Here is an 11,637-nt window from a genome sequence, read left to right as displayed (position 1 = left end):
ACATATATAAATATTGAAAACAAAAATGTAAAACAATCTCCGTAATACGGGAATAAAATCTAGTAATAATAATAAAAAAGAAGTACCAATACGTACTAGTTTAAACATAATCTATCAAGATGCCTTAACCATAATCGTCAATGACTCAATATTGACAATTATTATATTAGTAAAAACAAATACTGTTTTCCAAAATAAAAAATATCATTTTTAATTTTTCATTTTTTTATTTTCAGTCCACACCTTATATATATGCTCTTTAAAACTCTTTCTTCCACCCTTACCTTAAAAACTCATATTTTCCTCACTCTTGAGTCCTAACAACCTCAAAACTCTTCATATTAACATGATCAAACACAATAAAAAGGTCCAAAATGGATCACTCCGGTCAATATTCATGCACGCTGACCGTACCGACACGTTTCTAATGATTCTTGGTTGTTTAGGAGCCGTCTGTGACGGTATTTCGATGCCCACTATGTTACTTATCACCAGCACCCTCATGAATAATATTGGTGACTCTTCTTCTTTGTCCATGGATGTATTCACTGACAAAATTAATAAGGTCAAAATTATTAATGCATGCATACATTCATGCATATATTAAATTTATATCATTATATATTTACATGGATTATGATCAAGAATATTCTAACTGGTTTTTTATTTTGTATGTATAGAATGCTGTAAATCTTTGTTACATGGCTTTTGGGATTTGGGTAGCATGCTTTCTTGGTAAGTTTTTAGTTTTTACTCAAATTTTCAACCTTTTTTTTCCTTTTTTTGTAATTTATTCTGGAATTTACAGATATAAAATACACATATTATTTGATAGATGATCAAATGATGGAATGAATATGAACTATGATTATTTATTTATTAGCTTTTTTTTCTTTTTAGATAAGTCCAAGTTTGTATTTTAAGTTTTAACCACTAGACTTCAAAAAATTCATTTTTTTATTGAATATTTTATTTAACATATGACTTTTGTGTTGGTTATTTTATTTAGGGTTATTGGATTGTAATAATCCCAGCTTTACCTATTGGTCGAAATAATCTACACTCAGAAAATGTTTACAATAGTCCTGACTTTAAACGTATTTCTCTACAACAAACTTATACGTATTTTTTATGTCATCAAAAGGCTAACGTGTCACTTTTCAGTTACTATGGAATTGCTGAAGGAAAACACGTTCAAAGTTGAGACTGTCTGTAAACATTTATTGAGTTTTAGTATGTAATTTAAAAAAAAAAACTTTATGTATTACAGAGGGATATTGTTGGGCAAGAACAGCTGAGAGGCAGGCATCAAGATTAAGATCAGCTTATTTAAAAGCAGTATTGAGACAAGAAGTTGCATATTTTGATTTAAATGTTACAAGCACGTCTGAGATCATTACAAGTGTTTCTAGTGACAGTCTCATTATTCAAGAATGCATAAGTGAAAAGGTAATTTTCTTCAAAATCTTTTTTTTTAATTTTCATATAAACTCGATTAGGTGCGCACGGTTCAGTTTGATTCAATTATTAGTCTCAACCAGATTAACCAATTAGTTTTTGGTTAATTTGTTATTTTTTTGGTTCTTGGTTTTCGGCTATTACCCAAAACTAACTTTAGGCTAAATTTTTTTTAGTTGAAGATACATGAAATTGACGTATAAATATATGAAATAAAGTTATAAATACATGAAACGGATATATAAATATATGAAATGGCGCAGGTGTAATACATGATCAATGGTGGTATAAAACATGAAATACGTGGAAAGGAGGGATAAAAGCTATAAATAATTAAATATATGAAAATATGAATGGTTCAATTCAGTTCAGTAATTTTGGTTAACCAAGGATACAAAAAATAACCGATAACAGATTTTTTGTTAATTCAGTTTTTAGTTAATTTCGATTCAGTTCGTCAGTTTTCTGCTCGGTTTGGTTAACGGTTCAGTTATTGATCACCCCTAAATTCAATAATTGTAGGTTCCGGTGTTTTTAATGTACATATCGAATTTTGGCGGAGCGTATGTTGTGGCATTTATATTATTATGGAGGCTAGCAATTGTTGGCGTTCCGTTTATTATAATTTTGGTCATCCCTGGTTTGATTTATGGACGGGTTTTGATGAACTTATCGAGAAAAATCAGGGACGAGTATAATAAGGCCGGGACTATGGTTGAACAGGCAGTTTCGTCGGTTAGGACGGTTTATTCGTTTGTTGGTGAGAATAAGAGTTTGTTGGAATATTCTGCTGCTTTGGCGGATAGTGAAGTTAGGCTTACAACAAGGGTTGGCTAAAGGGGTCGCGGTTGGGAGTAATGGTGTCGTGTTTGCCGTGTGGTCTTTCTTGTGTTGGTACGGTAGTAGGTTGGTGATGTACCATGGAGCGAGTGGTGGAACGGTGTTTGCTGTTGGAGCGGCAATCGCTATCGGTGGATTGTATGTTATCTTGTTTTTTTATCGAACATTTCGTCAATGGCTTTGTCTGAATTGCGTATGGGTGTTGATTTTTCGGTTTTAAATATTAATCTGGAAATGAAACTAAACTGAAAATGTTTAAAACTGAACCAAATTACATATTTGATTTTCGGTTTAGTTTATATCGATACCGAATTGGGTTTTCAACACAAATAACAAATGGTTATTTAAAGCTTTTCACTTTTAAGCTCAACCCAATTACAATTTTAACCCGGTTTTATTTAGCACAACTCAGTTAATTAAAAATAATTGTAGAAACAAATAAACAAAATAGTGTATTCGGACCGAAAACCAAACCAAATTGGAATTAAGTTTTCGTTTCGGCTTTTAACAATCTGAATTCGGTTCGGATTGGTTTTTAGTTTCGACTGAAAAATATTCAAACGAACCGAATGAATTGAAAACCGACCAAAAAACCCCTATTTCTGCATGCCACCCACTTTGTTTTTTTTAATATTTAAATTAAAAAAAAAGAATTTCTATTCCATCGGTGACTCCATATTATCCTGTTCTCTATCTGACATTTGATGGAATGACTTGTCTGCATGACACACCCAATTATTATTATTATTTATTAAGATTAAACAAAGGGAGCCCTTGAACAAAAACATTTTCTGTCATCAAACATTTACATAAAAAAAACAAGATATCAACTTTTAACAATATCTGAATATGGGCAAGAAAACACAAGGTTAAAAAAGGGAATATTCCCAAAATAGTTCTTTTTAAAGAGAGGATTTTCAAAATAGTCCTTTTTTCTTTAAAATTATTTAAGATTTGGACTGACAAGACGTATTGAAAAAAGATAAAAATAATGAGGGAGCAGTCCAAATTTTGAAGGAAAGTCAGGTAGGAGACGGGATTTGAGGAAATAATGAAGGTAAAGTCCAAATTATTTTGTAATGTTGGAGTAAAAGTTCATATTTTTTCAAAACTTTTTTTTTTAAAAAACTTCTTAGGAGACTGTTTTTTTATGTTTCCTACCTTTCCCGTCCATATTTTCAAATTCTTGGAAAAAGAGATTTTAAAATCTCGTCTTGAGAGACGCATTTAGGATGAATTTGTTCTTAACAGACGAGATTTCTTTACTTTCCTACCTTTCACGTCCAAATTATATAATTTAATATGGGTTTTCTTTCTTATCAATCATTAACATTTCTTCATCAATCTTCTTCATCGGATATCTTGTAGTCGGCCAAATGACGAGGTTTAAGAGGGGAGATCGTGTGGAAGTTAAGGAACCAATGAACCCGGAACCCAAATCCTTAACTTCCACACGATGAACCCAGAACCCAAGTTAAGGAACCAATGAACCATCAGATATCTTGTCGTCGTAGTAAGAACCAATGAACCCGGAACCCAAATCCTTAACTTCCACACGATGAACCCGAAACCCAAGTTAAGGAACCAATGAACCATCAGATATCTTGTCGTCGTAGTAAGAACCAATGAACCCGGAACCCAAATCCTTAACTTCCACACGATGAACCCGGAACCCAAGTTAAGGAACCAATGAACCATTGGATATCTTGCCGTCGTAGTAGGAACCAATGAACCCGGAACCCAAATCCTTAACTTCCACACGATCTCCCCTCTTAAACCTCGTCATTTGGCCGGCTACAAGATATCCGATGAAGAAGTGTTAATGATTGATAAGAAAGAAAACCCATATTAAATTATATAATTTGGACGTGAAAGGTAGGAAAGTAAGAAATCTCGTTTGTTAAGAACAAATTCATCATAAATACATCTCTCATGACGAGATTTCAAAATCTCTTTTTCCAAGAATTTGAAAATATGAACGGGAAAGGTAGGAAACATAAAAAAACAGTCTCCCAAGACGGTTTTTTGAAAAAAAAAAGTTTTGAAAAAATATGAACTTTTACTCCAAAATTACAAAATAATTTGGACTTTACCTTCTTTATTTCCCTAAATCCTGTCTCCTACCTGACTTTCCTTCAAAATTTGGACTGCTTCCTCATTATATTTATCTTTTCCCAATGCGTCTTGGCAATCCAAATCTTAAAACATTTTGAAGAAAAAAGGGCTACTTTGGGAATCCTCTCTTTAAAAATGGCTATTTTGAGAATTTTCCCGTTAAAAAACTACAAGAATTGCATAAAATACTTGTACCTAATGCATTAATGATTTAACAAAATAGCGGGCAGGCAGTTATGTAACTAAACTTAAATCAAAAGGTACAAGTGTGTTATTCGGTTATCATAGTTTTCAATATTTTTTTGATTCTCATTTGAATGTCTATTTGTCTAAATAATTCCGATAATGACAGATCACTGGGTTCCGAATTATCCAGCGTGAAGTACTTCTCCGACGCAATTGCAGCAGGCGAACGCATACGCGAAATCATACTAAGAGTCCCCGAAATCGATTCTGACAACATGGAAGGCGAGATACTCGAACAAATCTCGGGTGAAGTTGAATTTAAAAACGTTACATTTGCATACCCGTCAAGGCCAGAATCTTTAATATTAAAAGAGTTTTACTTAAAGGTTCCCGCGGGTAAAACAATGGCGTTGGTGGGTGGGAGCGGGTCAGGTAAATCGACGTTGGTCGCATTGTTGCAAAGGTTTTATGACCCGCAAAACGGGGAGATTTGCGTAGATAGGGTGAGGATTGATAAGCTTCAACTAAAATGGTTTAGATCACAAATGGGCTTGGTGAGTCAAGAGCCTGCTTTATTTGCAACAACTATTAAGGAAAATATATTGTTTGGCAAGGAAAATGCTACAATGGATGAAGTTGTTGAAGCTGCCGAAGGTTCAAATGCTCATGAGTTTATTTCTCAGTTGCCTCTTGCCTATGATACCCAGGTTATTTTTCCTTCCTAGAAAACATATTTTAGCCAAACTAATTCGTTAAAGCATATATTCTTTTAGTGTTAGGATCAAATACAAATAAATTAGTGTGTTAAGCGTCTAAAGCGTACACATAACTAGAGTAAATATTATTACTTTTATGATTTTTGTACTAGAGTAATTATTATTACTCTACTTCATTTTTTGTATTTAAATTACTCTAGTTTAAAATTGTATAGAAATAATAATTATTCTAGTTACTTGTATGTTTAGTAGGTTATATTTCGTTCTTTTATTAAGGAAAAATGTTTTTATAAATAAAGCAATAAAAACAAGAAAGATAAAAGGTAAAAACATAAAAAAGATAACAATACAAATATAACTTTCTTTTTAAATTGGTTTGTTAACAAAATAAAAGATAATGATTTATTTAAAATAAAAAAAAAGGTCAAATGATAACTTAGTAATAAAAATTAAAAAGTGAACAATCATTTTTAGTCAACTTATATTGGTTAAAATAGCTAGTTTTGTGCTTTTGTGTGATTGGATTTTATATATAAAAACTGTCTTTTTCATGACAAAAAAATTATGAAATACATAGTTTATATAATGCATTTTTTACTATCTTTATATGTTATAATGTAAAACACTTTATGTATTGACTTTGAAAGTGATGCAAAACACTTTATGTATCGGCTTATTGGTTAAAATAGTCCTACAGTTCTCAACGTATTATTGATTCTAAACAACGTTATAGTCTCATAACAGGTAGGTGAAAGAGGAACTCAAATGTCAGGTGGACAAAAACAAAGAATTGCAATTGCCCGCGCAATAATCAAGTCGCCTCGTATCCTTCTTTTGGACGAGGCCACAAGTGCGCTCGACACAGAATCCGAACTAGTGGTTCAAGAGGCACTAGACCAGGCTGCAGTTGGCCGAACCACCATCGTCATAGCTCACCGCCTCTCAACTATTAGAAACGCAGACGTTATAGTCGTTGTCCAAGATGGTCAAGTGGTAGAGTCTGGTTCCCATGATAACCTCATCCAACTCGAAAGCGGCCTCTATACGTCATTAGTTTGCCTGCAGTAAACCAAACGAAGCGATGAACCACCTGCTGGACCATCTGCAATCGCCTCAACGGTTAATGCGCATAGAACAAGTAGTCGTGGGCGGTCAATGGTTAGTCGGTCTAGCTCGATCAACAAAAATGGAGGTGAGAGCATGAACACTACATTCCTAGTCAAGCAAGAGTTTCCAGTTCCTTCGCTTAAACGCCTCTTGGCAATGAACATTCCCGAATGGATGCATGCATTGTTAGGAAGCTTGGGTGCGATACTATTCGGTTCGATACAACCCCTTTATGCGTTCGCATTGGGTTCAATGGTATCCGTTTATTTCTTAACCGATCATGACAAGATCAAGCGCAGTACGATGATTTACGCGCTATATTTCTCTTGTTTAGCAGTTTTCTCTATGGTAGTCAATATCATTCAGCATTACAACTTTGCAGCCATGGGTGAGTACTTAACCAAGAGGGTTCGAGAACGAATGTTGTCGAAGATACTCACCTTTGAAATCGGGTGGTTTGATCGTGATGAAAATTCAAGCGGAGCCATTTGTTCTAGGCTTGCTAAAGATGCCAATATGGTATGAGCTTTATGATGAGTTTAGGACTGTAAGCGAACCGAACGGACATGAACAAGGCCTTGTTCATGTTCGTCTGTTAAGGAAATAATGTGTTCACGAACACTTACCGAACACGATTTTATGTTCGTGTTCGTTCATTAAGGAAATTAATGTGTTCACGAACACAAATAAAATCGACAGAGCCTAGAGATTGAGACCTATATATTCATTAATGTTAAACGAACACGAACACTTTATCGAACAAATATTTATGTTCATGTTCGTTTATTTAAAAAATGAACATTTGTGTCCGTTTATGTTTGTTTGTTTAAAATCTAAATGAACATAACTGAACAAAGATAAACAAACATAAGTGAACATATATGAAAAAATGTAAATGAACACAGACAAAAATAAACGAACTTAAATGAACACAACTTAACAAATATAAAACCTTTAAGTAGATAACTCATCCATATAATATTTAATTATTCTCTATTAATACATAAACGAACATAAACGAACGTTCATGAATATAAATGAACGAACGGAACATGTGTTCATGTTCGTTCACTTAATTAAACGAACCCAAATTTTTTGTTCATGTTCGTTCATTTATTAAATACACGAACTTTCCACGAACGATTCACAAACAGTTCACCGAGGGTTCGGTTCATTTACAGGCCTAGATGAGTTTCTTTAATAGTAGGGGTGTTTGCAGTTCAATTTTGACTTTTCTTTTTTGGTTAAACTGTGAGCCAAACCATCAGTAACTGTTTTCACAAGACAAAAGCAGCAAACTCGCAGCAGAAGCGGTGTCAAATCTACGCACAATCACCGCCTTTTCGTCTCAAACCCGAATCCTCAAAATGCTCCACGAGGCCCAAAAGGCGCCGATGCGTGAAAGCATCAAGCAAGCTTGGTATGCGGGGTTCGGGCTCGGGTTTTCTCAAAGCCTCATGGCTTGTACTTGGGCTCTAGACTTTTGGTATGGCGGGAAGTTGATTAGCAACGGTCAACTCGGGTCGAAAACTTTGTTTCAAACGTTTATGATATTAGTAAGCACCGGGAGGGTGATCGCAGATGCCGGGACCATGACAAATGATCTAGCTAAAGGGTCTGACGTGGTGCAGTCGGTGTTTGCGGTGTTGGACCGGTACACTTTAATAGAGCCCGAGGACCCGTATGGAGAGAAACCTGAGACCATTACGGGCCAGGTAGAGATACGCAATGTGGAGTTTGCGTACCCTGCCCGGCCCGATGTTATGATCTTTAAAGGGTTCTCGATTAATATTGAATCCGGGAAATCAACCGCTTTGGTTGGACAAAGTGGGTCCGGAAAATCAACTGTGATCGGGTTAATCGAACGGTTTTATGACCCGTTGAAAGGCGTTGTCAAAATCGACGGTAAGGATATAAAGTCATATCATTTGAAAACTTTAAGAAAATATATCGCGTTGGTGAGCCAAGAGCCGACGTTATTTGCGGCTACTATAGGCGAAAATATTATATACGGGGCGTGTAAGGACGTTAGTGAATCCGATGTAATCAAGGCGGCAAAAGCCGCCAATGCTCATAACTTTATCTCGGTTTTGAAAGACGGGTACGACACGTGGTGTGGTGACCGAGGGGTACAACTTTCAGGGGGTCAAAAGCAACGAATAGCTATAGCCCGAGCCATACTGAAAAACCCCTCGGTTTTGTTATTAGACGAGGCGACTAGTGCACTAGACAGTCAGTCAGAAAAGGTTGTACAAGAGGCGCTTGACCGAATGATGGTTGGGCGGACTAGCCTCGTGGTGGCTCATCGGTTGAGCACGATACAAATGTGTGACACGATTGCGGTTTTGGAAAAGGGGAAAGTGGTTGAGACCGGGAACCATGGTTCGTTACTAGCACGAGGGGCGGCTGGAGCTTACTACTCCTTGGTTAGTTTTCAAAAGCCTAGTTGCGTTAGCCATACGATCGGTTAACGTTTATTTGATGGATTGCTTCGGGTTTCATGATCGCAAGTGTCAATATCGAACGATTTTGATTCGGGTTTTGAAGCGAATTTGAGGGTGGTATGTATATAATAGAAAGGTTTGTTAAACATATCATCTCTTAACACAAATGAACTGAATTGTATATATGTATTTGTAACAAGTGAATAAATCAATTTGTTCCTATAATCTGGATTGAGCCTAATGGTGTCAATTTTGGGGTTTACTTGTATTTGAACATCTTGCGTTTACTCCAAATTTATTTTTCAACATAACTAGGCCTATAAGCGAACCGAACGTTCGGTGAACTGACCGTGAACCGTGCGGTGGGGAGTTTGTTTATGTTCGTTTATTTAATAATTGAACAAACATGAACAAAAAAATTGTGTTCGTTTAATTAAACGAACGAACATAAACACATGTTTCGTTCGTTCATTTATGTTCGTGAACATTCGTTTATTTATGTTCATTTATGTCGGTTTATTTATGTTCATTTACATATTAATATAAAATAATTAAATGTTATCTTGAAGAGTCATCTACTTAAAGGTTATATATTTGTTCATTTGTGTTTGTTTAAGTGTGTTCATGTTTGTTTGTGTTCATTTACATTTGTTCATGCGTGTTCATTTATGTTTGTTTATCTTTCTTTAGTTATGTTTGTTCATGTTCGTGAAATGTCCGTTTGACCATATATGATTTTGCAAGTGGTTGTGTGAATCAAGATATTAGATATATGGATAATAATTTAGTTAGAAGTTGGAACTAACTAGTAACTTACGTGGTATGCAAAATTTGAGATTATAAGTGTTAATGGGTTGTGAAGGATTGAGATTGAAATGACATGTTAGAAGTTCAAAATACGTTGCTCGACTACTAAATATGCCATAAGCTAAAGAAAAAGGGTGGAATGTGATACAATGCACATTGAGCTTAATAGGGTTTTTACTGTTTTTCGTTACCAATAACTTGTGTTGTAAAATGCTTTAGTTAAAGCTCATGAATAAGATAGTGTATAAGGATCCTGAGAACAAAAAAACTCCAAATCTTAAATTTATTTTAAAAGCTTCTAAAATATGCACTACATCACATCCATTATCATCTAAACTAACTCTAAATTATATATATAGAAAAAGACCACTACATTTATTTTTCATATATGAAAAACTACTATTCATCATCCATTAAGATATTTATATATATAAAAAGAAAAAATAATAAAATAAGTATTTATTTTTAATATATGGAAAACTACTATTTATTGTCCACTAAGTTATGTGTATATGAAAAAAAGAAAAATAATAAAATAAGTATTTATAATAAGATAAAGATAAAAATAGAAAATTAAATGCCAGGAATAAATTGAAAAGTACAAATTTTTAAAAAAATATAATTTTAGTTAAACTATATTTAAATTACACGGTGGAGGGATGTGAACGCTTCAATAACAAGAACTAATATCTTCAAACTAACCCAATTCTAATCTTCTTTCCTACTTGGTTTGTATTAGGGGTGTTCAGATTTCGATTCGCATTCGAAACATTCGAAATTCGATTATTAAGATTCGAATTCGGTTTTAAAAAATTCGAATTCGATTCGATTCATATTCGCGTATATTAATTGAATATGAACCGAATACGAATTTATGATTTATTATTCGATTCGATTCGAAATTCGAATTCAAATTATATATACATATATGTATATATATAATATTTTTTTTGTATTTGTGTCAATTCCATAAATAATAAATGTTCATTACAAATTATTAAACCCAATATGTCATATTATTGTATTCTAGCCTATACTAATATGGGTGTTATTTACTTCTCGTTTTGAATATTTTAAATTTATACTATTTGTAGTTTAGTTTTGAATTTATTATCATGTGATATTGTGGCTACTTTAAATTTATATATTTTTTTTGCAATTATGATTATGGTTTTCAAATTTTTGGCGTAGATAAACTTGAGTTAGATTGTATTTATTCGAATGAATATTGAATTTATTCGAATTCGAATTTCAAATACGATCTTGACTTGAAAATTCGTATACAAATTGAATATAATAAGAATACGAATACAAATCGAGTAGTTCAACTTTTAATCGAATACGAATACCAGCAAAAAAAACAATTATTCGGATTATTCGATTCGATTTAACTTGAAAATTCGTTATTCGATTCGATGAACACCCCTAGTTAATATCAATTTGGGGTTTCCCCACTTTGACTCACTTTCAACCCGAACCGATTTTGACTTTTGACCAACGTTAACCCAACCCGAAACCCGTCTTTACCAACTTTAACCTAACCCAAAACCAACTTGACTTTGGGCCAACTTTAACCAAACCCGAAACCAGCTTTGACCAACTTCAACTTAACCCGAAACAGTTCAGACCCGTACCAGAAACCGAAGATGCACAAAATACCCCGTTCCGCATCCGACCTGGAACCGATTCCTACCCGTACCCAACCCGCGGGTACGCCTGGCATAGGATTTCTCCCCGGAGCCATACCCAGAACCGGAACCGACCCGGAAATACCCGGTCAAAACCCGATCCTATCCGAAACCCGAAAAAACCCGGAAACCTGGTCAAATACCCGATTATACTCGGAACCGGTTCCTACTCGACCCGATTTTGACTTTTGTTAACTATACCCGGTTCAAATCCGTACCGGTTGACCAACTTCAAGCTAACCTGAAACTAGTTCCTACCCGGTTCCACAAAATACC

At 34.4% G+C, this 11,637-nt stretch overlaps 1 pseudogene across 1 annotated transcript; it reads left to right on the top strand.

Annotated features, from left to right (window-relative positions):
- Positions 1 to 308: 308 nt before the first annotated feature.
- On the top strand, positions 309 to 8,893 carry LOC143628686 (ABC transporter B family member 15-like; annotated as a pseudogene). Its single transcript, XR_013152801.1, has 8 exons — positions 309 to 565; positions 681 to 735; positions 1,271 to 1,449; positions 1,981 to 2,436; positions 4,766 to 5,306; positions 6,060 to 6,941; positions 7,577 to 7,586; positions 7,707 to 8,893. The product of XR_013152801.1 is annotated as an ABC transporter B family member 15-like (transcript).
- The last annotated feature ends 2,744 nt before the right edge of the window (positions 8,894 to 11,637 follow it).

Source organism: Bidens hawaiensis, unplaced genomic scaffold (genome assembly GCF_021521415.1).
Source record: "Bidens hawaiensis isolate Kalapana, Puna unplaced genomic scaffold, B.hawaiensis_p1.1 tig00005061_1, whole genome shotgun sequence".
NCBI lineage: Eukaryota > Viridiplantae > Streptophyta > Magnoliopsida > Asterales > Asteraceae > Bidens > Bidens hawaiensis.
This window is presented reverse-complemented; position numbering and strand designations above follow the sequence as displayed.